The sequence below is a fragment of the Globicephala melas genome, chromosome 3 (assembly GCF_963455315.2).
Source record: "Globicephala melas chromosome 3, mGloMel1.2, whole genome shotgun sequence".
Classification (NCBI taxonomy): domain Eukaryota; kingdom Metazoa; phylum Chordata; class Mammalia; order Artiodactyla; family Delphinidae; genus Globicephala; species Globicephala melas.
The window spans coordinates 153,494,023-153,508,345 of record NC_083316.1 but is presented as its reverse complement, the minus strand read 5'-3'; the positions used below and the strand labels follow the sequence as shown (position 1 = coordinate 153,508,345).

At 48.6% G+C, this 14,323-nt stretch overlaps 1 protein-coding gene across 18 annotated transcripts in view; it reads right to left on the bottom strand.

Annotated features, from left to right (window-relative positions):
• RASGEF1C (RasGEF domain family member 1C) overlaps nucleotides 1-6,007 on the bottom strand; it is a 97,854-nt gene extending 91,847 nt beyond the window's left edge. For 6 of the 18 annotated variants that reach the window (XM_060296712.1, XM_060296707.1, XM_060296711.1 and 3 more), the window contains exons 1-2: nucleotides 4,595-5,472; nucleotides 3,560-3,662 (exon numbers count right to left, since the gene is read on the bottom strand). The gene's annotated coding sequence lies outside the window, so the exon portion shown is untranslated. Of the gene's footprint in view, nucleotides 1-3,559; nucleotides 3,663-4,594; nucleotides 5,476-5,897 lie in introns of those variants that run through there. The other 12 variants (XM_060296709.1, XM_060296706.1, XM_060296716.1 and 9 more) reach the window with 8 other exon arrangements.
• Nucleotides 6,008-14,323: the final 8,316 nt, after the last annotated feature.

Genomic DNA, 14,323 nt, shown 5'->3' with positions numbered 1-14,323 from the left:
TTAAATGCTCATTGAGGAAATGAATGAAAACAACCACAAAACAGCAGTGAAGAGAACCATAAAGAAAGTGATAGATATAGAAGACAGGCAAAAAAAAAAAAAAGATCTAGCATACAGACATATTACTGGAAGAAAAAAATTTTAACATTTAAAATTGTTATCCAAGAAAACTTTCTGGAAATGAAAGAAGACTTGACTCTGCATAGTCAAAGCCCCCACTTATACTTGAGAAAACATCTCAAATGCTTAACTCCAAGACTTTTCCTAGTAAAATGATTAGACGTTAAAGGTAAAGAAAAAAATAATCCTTTGGAGCTCTAAGAAAAATGATCAAATCACTCACAAAGGGAAGGAAGGCATGTTTATTGCAGACTTCTTCTCAACAACATGTAAGAAATACCATCCAGAGCAGCATTTTAACAAACTCAAGGAAAGAAAGTGTAGGTCAGGATCCTATAACCAGCCAAGCTATCCTTCAAGTATCAGGGTTACAGAAAACATATTGAACATGAAAGAAATCAGGGACTATTGAACTCATGAGCCCTTCCTGGAAAACCCATTGGAAGCTAAGCTTTATCAAACCAAGAGATGACTGGGGAAACTTTAGCAAAAAGAAATATTAGCAAACAGAATCCAACACCATTGTGGTGGACAGACTCTAGGGTGACCATGATCCCTATATCTCCTGGTATTCATGCCTTGGGTGCGGATGGAACCTTTGACATTCCTCTAGCCAACAGAATATAGAAAAAGTGATGGGATATCACCTCCTGATTCCCCTGCACAGGACTCTGTCTAGCAAATTTACTCTAGAGGCTCTCTTTGCTGGCCTGATAAAGAGGCCATGCTGGGGAAGCCCATGTGGCAAGAACCACAGGTGGTCCCCAGGAACTGTGGGTGGCCTCCAGAAGCTGAGAGCAGACTCCAACCACCAGCAAACACTTAAGCTGTCAGTCCTGCAACCACAAAGAACTGAAGTTGGCTAACAACCATATGAGTGGAAAAGCTAATCCATTCCTAGTTAAGCCTCTGGATGAAAACCCAGTCCTGGCTAACACCAGCAGGAACCCAGCTAAGCCACGCCTGGACTTCAAATCTACAGAAACTATGAGATGATATATGTGTGTTGTTTTAAGCCACTACATTTATGGTAATGCATTACACAGCCATAGAGCAATAGATAGCTAATCCAACCATATCAAAATATATCATGCCTAGTGGTTTCTATTCCATGAATGCAAAGATGGCTTAATATTCATATTAATAAATTTTGTGTCTTATTGTTTGCCTCACTCTCATCCCAGACCTGATATTAGGAAATCCATTAATATCATTCATCTTATTAATTATGCTAAGGAGAAATATCATAATTGTCTCCACAGATGTCTTCAACAAAAATCTATACCCATTCCTTACTTTAAGAAACCACCCAATAAAATAGAAATTAATGGATACTCCATATATATATATATGTGTGTGTATATATATATATTCGTACCCTAAAGTCAGCATCCTTCTTAGTGGAATAAGTATTAGAGGTCTTTTTACTAAGGTCAAGAGCAAGGTAAGAGTGCCTATTATATCCAATATTTAATACTGAATTAGAGGTTTTTAGCTAATTTAATTAGATAAGAGAAAGCAATTAGATGCATAAAAATCAGTAAAGAAGTAAAACTATTTCAATTTTCACATGACAGAATATATGAACTATCTAACAGAGTCTAACAACAAAATAAATTTAATGAGGTAGATAGATATAAAATAATATACACGTAGACAATAAGAAGTTACAAGATATAATGGAAAAAAACCTTTTATAATAGCAACAAACAAGGTAAAATACTCATGAATAAACCTGACAAAGAATGTGAAGAAAACTTCTAAATGCTCCTGAAAGTGGTCTTGAACAAGTAAAAGGTTAAATAGTCTTGAACACAAAGGAAGACATTCCTTGTTTTTGGATAAGATGACTCAACTTCATAAAAACATCAATTATCCTGAAGTTATACATAAATTTAATACGATCCTAACAAGAGATACCAGCAACATGTTGGAATAGCTAGGAAATCCCTGAAATTAAAAGCAGTGGAAGGAGGATTAGCCCTACCAGATATCAAAACACAATAATGGGTATTGAGTTCAATCTCTTTCCTCTGTTGCAATAGTTGTAGATAGTCTTCCTTGCTGTTCATACACACACACACACACACACACACACACACACACACACTGTAATTCCTACGTGTGAGACCAGCATATGATGGGACAGAGGTGTGAGACAGACTAGAAAGCCCAGAAATAGGTCCAACTGCATTTGGATGTTTAGTATATGATACAGGTGTATTTCAGATCACTTGGAGAAAAGATGGCCTTTTAAATAAATCGTGTTGCGATAGAGGGATAGACATTTGGAAAAAGATTACATTGGATCTGTAAACTAAGTACAAAACCAAACGAGTATTGGAAAACATAGGTGAATTCCATTACAACTGAGTGTGAGAAAAGCCTTTCTAACTAGGATTCAAAATCTAGATGCAATAAATGAAGGATGATTAAATCAACTATCTAAAAATAGAAAGCTTTTAATGGCAAAACCCACCATAAACAAGTTAAAAAAAACCTGGGAGAAATAGTTGCAATATAACAAAGATAAAGCACTAAATAAATATCTCTAATATGTATTTTGAACAAATTTTTAAATCCAAGTTAAAGAATCTCCCCAAATGCAAAAGGAAATGGACAAAATATATGGACAGGCAATTCGCAGAAAAAGGTACTCAGATGACTCGTAAACAAATGAAAAGCTGTCTAATTTCACTCATAATAATAGGAATGTAAATTAAGATGCACTGAAATACTATTTACTGGCTCTTAGATCCACAAGGGTGTGGGAGAAATAGACACTGTGATACCTTGCTGGTAGGAGTGCAAAATTTGGGAAGAGGGGAATCGAGAATAGTTAACAAAATAAATATTTATTTACTCTTCCTTCTTGGAATTAATAATATGCTTCCACAAACACAAGCAACCTATAGGCAAGGTTATCCATTACTCCACTATTTTTAATAGCAAAGGCCTGAAAAAAACCAAATGCCCATCCATAAGACAGTTGAATAAGTAGGGAACAGCCTCAGAATGGAGTACTATGTGGCTCTACAAAAGAATGAGGGAAGTCTCTGTGAACTGGTAAAAAGATATTTTTAACTGAAAAAACCAAGGCACAAAAAAGATGTACATGCTAACTTTTGTAATAATGCATGAGTGGCTTATTTTGCAAAAGAGACCCAGCAAGAATAAACCAGAAATGATTTCAAATGATTACCCATGGTATGGGAACAAGAAGGAAGAAACAGGGATGGGATTGAGACTTCTAAGTACAGCTTTTCTTCTTTTCTTTTTCTTTTTTTTAGTTTTGACCTTTGGACCATGTAAAACAAATGTTTTACATATTCAAAAAATAAAAGTATATCATAAAGACTAAAGGGAAAAAAACCCACCAAACTGTGTGCAAACACAAACAGATGAAACTAATGGTATATCAAATTGAGAACATACTCACATAGCGATGACTTTAACAGCCAAAGAAATCCTGAACTTGACCTGGTAGATTCTGATTGGTAGTGGTTTGGATGTAGTGATTCTGAAACTATTCTGGGTGTATTCTAGGATTAAGCAAATTATTACATATATTTATATTCTGTGGGAACCAGGTTCTTACTGTGGGAGAAAGGACATGGAAACATTAACTTTTAGTTTTAAAAAAAGAGCTCTTGGCTCAGTCCACTGAGAAGGCCTAGAGCCAATGACGCCAAGGTAGCAATGAGCACATCTAATGCCCAGATACTGGTTTCTAACCCCACTCCCAAGCCCCACTGAAAGACACCAAGGCTTCTTGAGAAATGGCTGACTCTAGGTCTGAGTCAAAGTACAAGTGAGAGCTGGAATAATATTCAAAAACTTATGGGAACATGTCAAAGGATGCAGAGACCAACCTGAACACCCAGCCCAAACAGCCAGCATCTCTTCTCTACAAATTCGGGGCAGGCAGGTACTCCTTCCCCTGCCGGGTGCAGGGAGATCTGAGATTGGCGCCCAGAAGGATGCAGGAAGTGGGGCAGTGCTTGAGACCAAACCAGGCTCTCTTGTCCACCGCAGCTAACAACTCTACCACCTGCCGAAGACCCTGCCCTTCTCATGCCCCTGGCCTTGCCAGGATGGCAGACTCCACATCCAGCAGCCAGTTGTCTCATCCTTGAAAACCCCTGCTCCCTCTCCTGCCCCCTGCAGTCCTCTCCACCCACCTCAGGGAAGTCCTTTCAATACTCACAACTCTAAACCCTCCAGGGTCTGCCCACTGCACCCAGAGGAAAATTCAAACTCCACAGCTCACATAACTGGCTCTGTTCCAGCTCCTCCCACCCACCACCTGTGCCTGCTTCAGGGGCCTTGCACCCTCAGATCTTTTTGTGGGAGTTCACATCACAGTCAGTGGTCACTGCTCAGAGACACAGTCCCTGACCAGGATAAGGCTCCCCACCCCCCTCCCCCAGTCCCTACCCTAATTACCCGGTTTTATTTTCTTCCTACCACTTACCTTCTGCCATGACCTTGGTTTTTCCCTTGATTACTTGTTCAGCTTCCTTCTCCCACACCTGCTTGTAAGCACTCACTGGGGCCAGGAGCAGATACCATACAGTAGGAGCTCCACGGATGCTCTAGGCGAGTGAGCCAACAACCCCAGCCACTCCCCTGACTCAGTGGCTGGAGTATGGCTTTTGGAACCAGTCCTACCACCGTTGAAACCCCCGCTTTGCCACTTCATGGTCCTGAGACCTTGAATAAGTCCTGTCACCTCTCTAAGCCTCGGTTACTTCAACTCTAAGATGGGGACACAGCACCTGCCCTGCAGGAAAATCTTCCCAGGACACTTCTCTGACTCCTAAGGCTCAGCAGAACACCTGCCTCAGGGGCCCAGGAGGCAGGGGCGGGGGAGCAGGGGTGAGCCTCTCCACCACCCCAAGCTGGCTTGTCTGTCTTTTCAACATTTCTCCCCACGCTGAGCCTGGGGCAGGGTCGGGAGCCTCCCCTTGCCTCTTCCCCTCCCCGCCTCCCTTTCCCCACCTGAACACAGAGAGGAGTGGACTACGGGTTCCCTGGCCCTGCCTGCCGTCACTGAGTGAGGGACACACCCAGAACCCGGAGCTGACCCCACTGTCCCTGCAGGCTCTCTGGCGGCAGCATTGATCCTTTCCTCAATCCGATCCCAGCTTCAGAGACACCACCACCCTCTTCTCCCACAGACAAGGCCCTTTCCCTTCTTCGCAACCACTCGGCAGGTCAGCCTTACTGTTCCTATTTCGCAGCTCGGGAAACTGAGGTCTAGTGTTGGGGAGGCCTTGGGTCCAGGCTGGCTTTTCTTTCCTGCCACCCGAACAACTGAGGAAGCTTGCTGCTCGCGCCGAGTCTAGTGGAGGGGCGCGCGCGGCACAGCCGGGTCTCTAGCCACGGCGGCTGGGGGTGTGCCCTCCGCCGGTCCCCTCCCGGTCGCCACCCCTGCCCACGCACCCGCGCCCCTCGGGGCACACTCCCCGCGCGCCTCGCAGCCCCTCCCATCTTCCACCACCACTGCCGCGAGGGCTGCACACTCCCGCGCGCCGTGGCTTCACGGCCGGCCGGCCGGCTGGCCACGCGCACTGTCACCCGCGCGTCCACTTGTGCCCCAGGTCAACCCTGCGCGTCCCCGCGCAGCGGCCCGGACACCCGCCGTCCCGTCAGGCTCGCAGCCCCGCACCTCCGCGTCGCGACCTACCAGGCACTCGCGCCCCGCCGCCGCCGCAGCCCCTCCCAGAGCCCCTGCCCGCAGCGCCCGTGTCCCGCCCGGCCGTGCCCCAACTCACCGGCTCCCGGTGCGCCCAACCCCGGAGCCCGACCCATGGGCAGCGCCCGCCGCGCCCGCTGCCAGCCGCGGCGCTGCGCACCCGGGCCGCTGCCCGCTGCCTGCCGCCCGCGCGGCTCCTGGGCGCAGCCCGCCTTGCGCTGGCGGCCGGCCCTGTAGCAGCGCGGCGCGGCGGCCCCTCGCGGCAGCAAGGGGAAGCGCAGGGCGGGCAGGGCGAGGGGAGGGGCTGCGGGAGCCCCTGCCGGGCGGTCCCATTCCCATTCCCTCCTGAGGCCTCCCATACCCGAGGTGTCCCTGCTCACCAGGCCTCTCCTCTGCTGCAGGCCTCAGGGTCAAGGCAACACGTCCAGACTTGCATTCAGAACCCTCAGCTGTGACTCGCCTCCCACCCCCGTGGAGGGGGACCCACTACAAGCATCAGATGACAACCCCCTCTGCCACAGCATGGCTCCTGCTGGACTCTGCACCTGAACTGCCCCCCCCACCGACTCCCTCACCTGGAAAACCCCTGACACCCTAAAATCTGGTTCATCTCTTTTCCTCAAGGCTAGGCTCTGGCCACCCCTCTGGACTCTGCTCCTGAGGTGGCTACTGAACTGTGGTTTGTCTGTGCCCCTGTGTCTGGTGGGCACAGGGTGGGCATCAAAGGGTGGGGAAGAGTGCTCATCAACCCCCAAGCGGCTTCTGTAGGGGAGGTGGTCCCGGGAACTGGCCCACTGGGAGGGTGGGTCACCACTGTGAAGACACTGGGCTACTAAGAGGATAACTAAGAGGATAAACGGTGTGCTATTTCACTTTTAGAATGGAGGAGGGCGCCTGAACAAGATCCAGTGACCTTTCTCAGCTGGCTCCACCTGGACATTAAATGTGTCCTGGTTTGCCCCAGTGTAGAGGTCAGGATAGCTGTCTTCTGCTTTAGTCAGGACCTGCCTGAGGAGATGTGGCAGGTCACCCAACCCAACTAGCTTTAGCAAAAATAATTTATTGGCTCATGAAGCATTAAAAGTCCAGGTATTCTGCTTTCAGGAATAGTTAGATGCAGACGCTTAAACATTATGAATAGGAATCCACCTCTCCCATCTCCCAGAGCTTCTATGGCAGAATGGCCCCTAGCAGCCCTGGGTTGACACCCTCAGAAAGAGCACACGTGCCTGATATTCCCAAGAGAGCCCAGAGCTGCCGCACGGGCTCTGAGGAGGCCATTTCTGGCTATTTCCAAAGACCTGAAGAATGAGGGTTACAGGCCTGGGTGTTGCTTCCCTGGAGCTGAGGGTGAAGTAGCCCTTGTGCTAAGCCTGATGATGGAGCAGGGCTCTGCTCTAGCATGCCCCAAGGGCTGTTTCCAGGAGACTGGACAAATGAAAACAACAGAGTCCAGCCAGTATCTTGCACAGTTGGCAAAACTGAGGCCTGGAGACAGCAGGCATCTGCCTGGGGCTCATAGATGTATTAGGGCAGGTGGGTTGGTTGGGCTGGGCAGGGAAGCAGCAGGGCCTTGTGACAAGGCTAGGGCCAGAGGCTGGTCCCAGTGAGGGTCATGCCTGAAACCAGTGCTGATGACCAGGCTGTGGTGCAGGGGAAGAAGAAACAGAGGCAGGTTGGGGGAGGTTCCCAGCACAAAGATTCACCTCAGGGCTTAGGCGCTAAGGCCAGTCCTGAGGCCAGTGGGTCTTCTCTGATTCTCACCCCATGCCCCAAACCCTCAGGTCAGGCCTCAGAGACATGCTGGGGTTCTAGGGAGAGAGGGCTGCATGAGAGGACTCAGAAGAGCTGGCCCACTCACCCGTGACACGCTGAGGCCCGAGCAGCACTTCAGGGCCCCCTCACAGACTGTAGCTCAGAGGAGGAGGGCCAGTCTCTCCCTATCCCACCCCACCCCTCTCTGTGAGCAAAGGCTTGGGGACCACTGAGGCACTGCTGTCATGCTGGGTGCAGGGTTGGGGCTGCTTGGAGTCGGGGCAGTGCTTGGTGTGGTGGAGGAACTGAAACCTGTGAACTTGCTTGTGGCCACAGCACATGTTCCAACTGCCTGAGTGAGGCAGGGCTATGCCTGGGACAGGGAAGAAGGCCATGTCTCCTGAGGTCTCCTGCATCCTGTCTCGCTGCTCCGGAGGTCAGGTATGTGTTGAGAGTACAGCAATGTGCTGCAGTCACCACCTCCCAGCAGCTCCTTCAGCCGAGCCTCGAGGCCAGCAGGGAGTTCTGCTCTGAGCTGTCCCCAGCTTGGTGGACACTGGCTGCAGGTGCCGTGGCTAGACCCTGGGAGAGGTCTGGCCCCATGCAGGCACCACATTTTCCCGGGCCCCTCCCCAGCCTACCTGCATCCATCAAGTCCCTTTGGCCTGTGCTGCCCCAGCCTACCTTCCCACTCCAGAATATGCCCAGGGACTAGTCCCCGGAGTGTCCGGTGTTGGGACAGAGGGTGAGCAATCCCGAGAGCTATCATCTCAGTCTACTCTGCCCCAGCCCCGCCTGGGACACACCTCTGGTGGATATTTCCTGAGGGCCTATGTGTGCTCTGCACCATGCCGGACACTAGGATACCACAGCGAGCAGGACATGGGGTTCTTGCCACTTCAGAGCCCACAGTTTAGGGAGAGGAGACTGAAAACTAACCACACAAACAAAAGAATAATAAAAATGATAATTTCAGAGAATCCTAAGTGCCATGAAGTCACCAATACAGGGTGAGGTCTTTGAGTGTGTCCGGGGCTACTTTACATGGAAGGGCTCAGGTAAGGTCCCTCTTGACACATGGGGTTTGGGCTGAGACCCTAAGGAGGAGTCAGCCCTACAAGGTCTGTGGGAACATTGTTCTTAGCAGAGAGGATAGCAGGAGCAAAGACCCTGTGGCCAGCTTACACTCCTCTTTTGTGAGAAAGACAGGAGGCAGTTGTGCCTGGAGAGTAGGAGAGGGTGCGGGAGAGTACAGAAGCCCAGGCGGAAGGGGCCAGGGTCAGGTCGGGGCCTCCTGGGGGTAAGGAGCTGGGACTCTGTTCTTTGCGTGTGGCCCAGGGGCGGGCTCCACCTCAAATCTGTCAGCAGCCCCTCTAGCTGGAGGTGTACTGGTCGTGACGCCCATGAGACCTTTCCCAGCAGCCCCAGTCACTGCCTTGGTTGCCCATGGTCCAGATGGCACCTCCCACCCACATACGGCTCTGGGACCACCTGAATTTGTCCCACCAGCCCAACACTGGGATGGCGGGGCTGGGGTCCTTGTCCACTGAGGAGGCCACTGCTGGAGCTGCTGCACTGAAGTACACATGAGGGAGGGAGGCAGGCAGGGGACATCTGAGAAGCACAGACCCGGGGCAGGGGCAGGGGGCTGGGGGACTGGGTGATGGGAAGATGAGGAGAAAGTGTGAGAAATCAGAGGCAGCTGGGGTCTGGCCAGGGTGGATGGGGGATTTGCTGAGACTACGGGGCCAGGGAGCTATTAGGGGACATCTGGAGGCAGCTGGATCTGTGGGTGCAGTCTGAGGTAGGCCCTCATAGGTGAAGGAAGGAGATCCTGTGGTCCCAGCTGCTGTAGACACTCAGGCAGTAGCCAGAGCCTGTGAGGGCCTCTGCAACATGTCGGCCCCAACTCTTGGCCCAGCTGGAGCAGGTGACTCAGGAACGAGCCTGACACCAAGCGGGCTGCCAAGCACCGGCACCAATAATCAGAGAACAGTGAGGACAATTTTGGCCTCTGGGCAGTGCATTTTATTAGTGAAACCCACAACTCATCCATTCTTGGATCTGGTGAAAACTCATCCTCTCTCGCTGCCCCGGAGGTCAGATCTGTGTTGAGGGTACAGCATGTGCTGCAGTCATCACCTCCCAGCAGCTCCTTGAGCCGAGCTGGCTCTGGTGAAAACTCTGCAAACTTACTATGAGGGCAAATCTCCAGGGGAAAGTCATCACATGGCCAGCCACTGGTGGGGGGTAACCGTTATGGACTGAACGTGTCCCACTCAAATTCATATGTTGATTGTGAATCTCTATATTGTACACCTGCAACTTATATAATATTGTACATCAACTATACTTCAATTAAAAAATCTACTATGGGGCTTCCCTGGTGGCGCAGTGGTTGGGGGTCCGCCTGCCGATGCAGGGAACGCGGGTTCGTGCCCCGGTCCGGGAGGATCCCACGTGCCGCGGAGCGGCTGGGCCCGTGGGCCATGGCCGCTGGGCCTGCGCGTCCGGAGCCTGTGCTCCGCGGCGGGAGAGGCCACAACAGTGAGAGGCCCGCGTACCGCAAAAAAAAAAAAAAAAAAAACCAAAGGGTACAGGATGATCCCTCCCATTTTTGGTGGGCAGAATAATGGCCCCCACAGATGCCCAAGTCCTAATCCCCAGAACCAGTGAATGTGTGACCTTACACGGTAAAAGGAACTTTGCAGGTGTGACTTAGTTAGGACTTTGAGATGGGGACGTTACCTTGGATTATCAGGGTGAGCCCCATATAATCAATGGGTGCTTAAAGGCAGAAGAGGGAGACAGAAGAAGAGTCAGAGAAAGATGTGAGTATGGAAGCAGGGTCAGATGCTACTCTGCTGGTTTTGAAGATGGAGCAAGGGGCCAAGAGCCAAGGAATGTGGGTGGCCTCTAGAGGCTGGAAAAGGCAAGGAAACGAATTCTCCCCTAGAACCTGTAGGAGGAACCAGCCTTTCTGACACCTGCTTTAAGCTCAGTGAGACCCATGTGAGACTTCTGATCTACAGAACCGTAAGAAAATAGACCTGCACTGTTTTGAGCCACTGTTTGTGGTAATTTGCAATAGTGGTAAGGGGAAACTCGGACACCATTCCGCAAGAGAGGCATGGAGAAGGCAGGCAACTTATGCAGGTGGCACAACAGGGCGGGGGCCCAAACCCTGCATGCTTCCCATTAACTGCCCTGGGGGCGGGGTGGGAGGCAGGCAGGTCAGGATCAAGCTGCTGCCCGCCGAAGGGCCCACAACTGGGCAGAGTGGATGTGTTATGGACCCTCCCTGGGAGCTCATTTACAACACAGATGCCCAAGACCTTGGACTCAGAGGATCTGTGTGGGGCCCAGGAATCTGCATCACAGCATCAAAATGGTTTACCGACCTTCAATTGTTTAGAATTTATCAGCAGAAAAAGCACAGAAGGTGGTTTTAGGACATCCAAATATCCCAAATGTGACGCTGGCAACCTTGATCATGTAAAAGTGTGTGTGAGCAGTGTGGCAGTGGAGCCCAGGTTTAACACCCATCTGGTCAAGTGGGACCCACAGAGGCTGCCACAGAGGCAGTGACGTGTGGTTACAGCTGCATTGTAGCAGGCTCACTCCAGTGTGGGGTAAAGGCCGGGCTGTGGCTGGACAAGAGTGGAAGCCAGGAGCCCCTCTAGGCCATCACAGCCACTGCTGAGCTATCTGTTGGAGATGGAGCCAAAAGGATTGGAGCCTCCTTTACCCAGGCAACTTCTTGTCCTTAGTTGTCAGCTCAGCTGGATTAAGTATTTGTGTCTTATTAATGGGACACGGGAGCCTCTCAGCAGGCGTTTGCTGAAAATGAAGGAGTTGCATGAGGGGAAGAGGGGACAGGAGGGGTCCTGGAAGTGGGGACCCCTGGGAAGCATCCTGGCCCAGCTGAGGAGTCCCGACATAGTCCTGTAGAAGGATGCATTTTGATTTTGTGCAGAGGCAGCAGTGTGTCCATGGGGAGTGGGGCTTTCTGCCTCCAGCTAGGCTGCTGGGCTGTTTCTAGACCAGTGGGTTTGGGAAGAGCCTCGGCCAGGCTGTCTGCCTATGCTCAGCAGGGCTCAGCCTCATTCCACAGGCCCACAGCAAACACAAGCCCCAAGTCCTCTCACTGCCACCACCACACTGCCTTAGTCTTTCCTGGTCTGATGGGTCCAAGGTGGCCCCTCACGGCTGTCACACCCTGCACTTCTCTGCTAGCTCACCCTCATGCGTTTGAAATTTGCTGCCTCCTGCTCTTCCCAGAATAAGCCCTGCCACTACCCAAAGGAAGCTCTTTTCTATTTAGTTTTCTGAGAGTCTAAAACCAAAACAAAAATATGTTATTTATTGAAACAGTTTCAATAAACACCCTTGCATTCGTGAATAAACAATACAATCTTGGATTCAGTTAGCATCTATGAAAAGGGCATAATCTTGATCTGTCTTTATTCAATTTTGGAATCAAGATTAATCCAGCCTCCTAAACTGAGTTGGGTGGCTTTGAAAATCTTGGATAAGTTAGTTTGTTTCTTGAAAATGAGTAAAAATTGATCTGTAAGATTAATTTTTTCTGGAGAGTACTTGGGGGTGGGAGGGTACCCTTTGATTACCATTTCACTTTCTCTGACAGCCACTGATCCACTCAAGTTTTCTGGAGGCCACCCAGAGCACACCCGCTCCTCTGGCCTCAGACCCCATTTTTGCATGCTCTCTGGCTGTGGGAGCTTATGTTTTCTTCCTGCCTCCATTTCCCTGACTTTAAGATGGAGATGATACTGACCTCATGGAACTGTTGAGAAGATTAAATAAGCTCGTATGTGTGATGTGCATAGTACCATCATTCCTTGAGACAATTTCAGTGCTTTATATATCTATAGAAATTTGTCTACTTCTTGTAGATGATCACATTTATTAGAATACTGTATATTTTCTGTCTATAATAACTTCCCTTTTCCACTTTGTCACTTGCATATTATTTCTTGATCATATTTCTAGAAGTTTATCTAGCTTATTAATCTTTCAGATTTGCTGATTTTTTTCTCTCATTTTTATTTTCTAGTTTCTTGTCCCTGTCCTTATCTTTATTATTACTCCTTTTCCGTCTTTAGGCTTGCTCTGTTGCTCTTTTGTCAATCTCCTGACTTGAACATTGAACTCATTAAAAAAAAACTGTCCTGTTTTTCATAAATGTATTTAAGCCTTAGCTGGGTCAAATTTGGCATGCAGTGTTTTTCTGAGGTCATGCACTTTTAGGAATTTCATAATTTTTCTTATGATTTCCTCTTTCACCTAGATTGCTTTTAGAGTATTGTTTAGTTCCCAGATATGTGAGATCTTTTCAAATTTATTTTGAAATTTATTGCACTATCACAGAAAAAGTTGTGTATTTTTAACTTTGGAATTTATTGAGGCGTCCTCTGTCGCCTGGTATATAGTCAATTTCCTTTAAATTCTATGTGTGATCAAAAGGAATTTGCCTATTGGGTATAATATTCCCTATGAGTCCAAGTTTAATAACTGTGGCATTCCAGTCTTCTAGATCTCTGCTAATTTTTCACTTACTTGACCTGTCAATTTCTGAGAGGAGTGCATTCAAATTTCCACTACATTTTATAAGTTATTTCTCCCCAGGGTACTGTCAATCATTACACACACACACACACACACACACACACACAGAGATTCTTTAGTAGGTTTCTCTGATGTCATGTGGACACATTTATCCACACGAATGCTGCCTATTATAAACACTACTAACATATCCACATTTAATAAAGTATTTATGTATATGTCTATGTATACTTCTTTGTCTTTAAAGTACATGCATATACCTCATTATACACGAGTTTACAGACACTAAAAAAGTCTAGGGGACTTCCCTCGTGGCGCAGTGGTTAAGAATCTGCCTGCCAATGCAGGGCACACAGGTTTGAGCCCTGGTCTGGGAAGATCCCACATGCTGTGAAGCCACTAAGCCCATGCGCCACAACTACTGAGCATGTGCTCTAGAGCCACGAGCCACAACTACTGAGCCCATGCGCCTAGAGCCCGTGCTCTGCAACAAGAGAAGCCACCGCAGTGAGCAGACTGCACTGCAATGAAGAGTAGCCTCTACTCACCGCAACTAGGGAAAGGCCACGCACAGCAACAAAGACCCAATGCAGCCATAAATAAATAAATAAATAAATTTGTTAAAAAAAAAAATCTGGTTGCATGTAAAAACAATCAATGGGGGGAAATTAGTGACTATATGCCAGCATAAATGTGTGTATACAGGAACATATGCATCTATATAAGCAAATGTGCATGCATGCATGTATAGCTGTATGTATGCAGAGAAGGTTCAAGCACATGTGGTGAGATGTTAACCTTTGGGGAACTGGGGTGAGGAAAGGTATACAAGAACCCTTTGGACTATTTTTGCAACTTTTCTGTCAGTCTGAAATTATTTCAAAATAAAAAGTTAAAAACTTAATGAAGTCAGTAGAAAGGACTGGAAGGAATCAGCTTTAAGGAACTTCCCTGGCCACAGTTACAGCAATTTAAGTCTCCAAAAGAATGACTGGAAATACTCAAAGAAAGAGAAAGTCAGAAATATAAACCTTCTTGTGATACCATTTGAGGTAGGGATTGAACCCACACCTTACTCTGAGCATGGTTGCTGAAGGTAAGGAACAACACGTGGAGCCTGCCTTTCAGCCAGAGCTGATCTGGGAAGCTCTCCCTGAGAGC